Here is a 2,500-nt window from a genome sequence, read left to right as displayed (position 1 = left end):
TTGGGTTGTGTTGTGTTTGGCTCAGCTGAAGGGAGGTTTGTGGAGTTCTACAGGGCTGGGATCTAATGTTCTGTTTGGCTTTAGGTGTGTTGGTAACATTGTAAAACTCTGCTGTGGATTTCTCATAGAGAGAGAGAGAGAGAGAGAGAGAGAGAGAGACACAGAGAGAGAGAGAGAGAGAGAGAGAGAGAGAGAGAGAGAGAGAGACAGAGACAGAGAGAGAGACAGAGAGAGACAGAGAGAGAGAGAGAGAGAGAGAGACAGAGAGAGAGAGAGACAGAGAGAGAGAGAGACAGAGAGAGAGAGAGACAGAGAGAGAGAGAGACAGAGAGAGAGAGAGACAGGAGAGAGAGAGAGACAGAGAGAGGGAGAGAGACAGAGAGAGAGAGAGAGAGAGAGAGAGAGAGACAGAGAGAGAGACAGAGAGAGAGACAGAGAGAGAGACAGAGAGAGAGAGAGAGAGACAGAGAGACAGATAGAGAGAGAGAAGAATCCATAGACTCTAACCACTTCTGGGAAAATTGGAAAACACTAAACAAACAACAACACGAAGAATTATCTATCCAAATTGGAGATGTATGGGTAAACCACTTCTCTAATCTTGTTGTCTCTATAACAAAGAATAAAGACCAAAAACATGTACATGATCAAATAAAAATCTTAGAATCAACTATTAAAGACGACCAGAACCCACTGGATTCTCCAATTACTTTGAATGAGTTACAGGACAAAATAAAAACCCTCCAACCCAAAAAGGCCTGTGGTGTTGATGATATCCTTAATGAAATGATCAAATATACAGACAACAAATTCCAATTGGCTATACTAAAACTCTTTAACATCATCCTTAGCTCTGGCATCTTCCCCAATATTTGGAACCAAGGACTGATCACCCAAATCCACAAAAGTGGAGACAAATTTGACCCCAATAACTACTGTTGAATATGCGTCAACAGTAACCTTTGGAAAATCCTCTGCATTATTATTAACAGCAGACTCGTACATTTCCTCAATGAAAACAATGTACTGAGCAAAAGTCAAATTGCCTTTATACCAAATTACCGTACAACAGACCATGTATTCACCCTGCACACCCTAATTGACAACCAACAAACCAAAACAAAGGCAAAGTCTTCTCATGCTTTGTTGATTTCAAAAAAGCCTTTGACTCAATTTGGCATGAGGGTCTGCTATACAAACTGATGGAAAGTGGTGTTGGGGGGTAAAACATACGACATTATACAAGCCATGTACACAAACAACAAGTGTGCTGTTAAAATTGGCAAAAAACACACACATTTCTTCACACAGGGTTGTGGGGTGAGACATGGATGCAGCTTAAGCCCCACCCTCTTCAACATATATATCAACAAATTGGGGCAGGCACTAGAAAAGTCTGCAGCGCCCGGCCTCACCCTACTAGAATCCAAAGTCAAATGTCTACTGTTTGCTGATGATCTGGTGCTTCTGTCACCAACCAAGGAGGGCCTACAGCAGCACCTAGATCTTCTGCACAGATTCTGTCAGACCTGGGCCCTGACAGTAAATCTCAGTAAGACCAAAATAATGGTGTTCCAAAAAAGGTCCAGTCACCAGGACCACAAATACAAATTCCTTCTAGACACTGTTGCCCTTGAACACACAAAAAACTATACATACCTCAGCCTAAACATCAGCGCCACAGGTAACTTCCACAAAGCTGTGAACGATCTGAGAGACAAGGCAAGAAGGGCATTCTATGCCATCAAAAGGAACATAAAATTCAACCTACCAATTAGGATCTGGCTAAAAATCCTCGAATCAGTCATAGAGCCCATTGCCCTTTATGGTTGTGAGGTCTGGGGTCCGCTCACCAACCAAGACTTCACAAAATGGGACAAACACCAAATTGAGACTCTGCATGCATTATTCTGCAAAAATATCCTCTGTGTACAACGTAGAACACCAAATAATGCTTGCAGAGCAGAATTAGGCCGATACCCACTAATGATCAAAATCCAGAAAAGAGCCGTTAAATTCTACAACCACCTAAAAGGAAGCGATTCCCAAACCTTCCATAACAAAGCCATCACCTACAGAGAGATGAACCTGGAGAAGAGTCCCCTAAGCAAGCTGGTCCTGGGGCTCTGTTCACAAACACAAACACACCACACAGAGCCCCAGGACAGCAGCACAATTAGACCCAACCAAATCATGAGAAAACAAAAAGATAACTGCTTGACACATTGGAAAGAATTAACAAAAAAACAGAGCAAACTAGAATGCTATTTGGCCCTAAACAGAGAGTACACAGTGGCAGAATACCTGACCACTGTGATAACCCAAACTTAAGGAAAGCTTTGACTATGTACAGACTCCGTGAGCATAGCCTTGCTATTGAGAAAAGCCGCCGTAGGCAGACCTGGCTCTCAAGAGAAGACAGGCTATGTGCTCACTGCCCACAAAATGAGGTGGAAACTGAGCTGCACTTCCTAACCTCTTGCCCAATGTATGACCATAT

The sequence above is a fragment of the Oncorhynchus tshawytscha genome, linkage group LG08 (assembly GCF_018296145.1).
Source record: "Oncorhynchus tshawytscha isolate Ot180627B linkage group LG08, Otsh_v2.0, whole genome shotgun sequence".
NCBI lineage: Eukaryota > Metazoa > Chordata > Actinopteri > Salmoniformes > Salmonidae > Oncorhynchus > Oncorhynchus tshawytscha.
This window is presented reverse-complemented; position numbering follows the sequence as displayed.